The sequence below is a fragment of the Penaeus monodon genome, chromosome 30 (assembly GCF_015228065.2).
Source record: "Penaeus monodon isolate SGIC_2016 chromosome 30, NSTDA_Pmon_1, whole genome shotgun sequence".
Classification (NCBI taxonomy): Eukaryota; Metazoa; Arthropoda; class Malacostraca; order Decapoda; family Penaeidae; genus Penaeus; species Penaeus monodon.
In genome coordinates this window covers 22012568-22013407 of record NC_051415.1, presented here as the reverse complement: position 1 = coordinate 22013407, position 840 = coordinate 22012568, and positions in this window count along the sequence as shown.

The window sequence follows — 840 nt, the reverse complement described above, 5'->3', positions numbered from 1 at the left end:
GCATTCGTTCGTGACAAGAAGATGAATACTAAAAGATAGTGATATGCTTCTGTTTATACCGTTGTAAGTTACCGGTTTCCTTGCAGCAAATGCAATTAAATACAGGTTCCATAAGGGATTTTAAATCATTTAAAGACGTTTATATTATAATCTGAATGATCCAGAAGGAGATATATTCTTCCCTTTCCATTCCAAAAACTTTAAAGCAATACCATTGTGTTCAGTATAGCCAAAATACGTAATGAAAGTATAAATGAAAAAGACTAAACGAACCTGATAAAGCATTCCCCCCACGACGTTTCGGCAACGTTTCGGCGCGAAGGAAGTGCTGACCGAACGTTAACTCTGCGCCGCTTGCAAAAAAAAAGTTATCCATATCCTTCTCTTTCAGTCTTACTCAGTTATTTAGTTAACAGCGAGAGGAGGAAAATCAGTAAATTTTCATTATGGCAACTAGTAAGTGCTCAGACATGTTTTCTCATCGATAGTATTGACAGTTTTAACTCTGTAGTCATTAATAAGTCATTTATTTCTAATATTTATTTAGTCATGCTTTTGAATTTCAGGATTGTGGCAAGTTAAGAGTCGGTGAATGAATACTGTTCCATCGGATTTTATAACCGTATCACGATATTTGAAGAGACCATTTCTATGATGTAGAGACATGTATAGAAGGCACAAAATGAATTTTTAATTTGTAGAATAATGAAAACAATTAATGAGCGGACCATCTCTGCAACAGTTTCAAAGGCGTGTATTCATAATGTAAGCCTCCATTGCAAGTTATCTCAGAACGATTCACTTAGTCTTGCTAGAACGATTGTTTACCCTTCCAGGGCA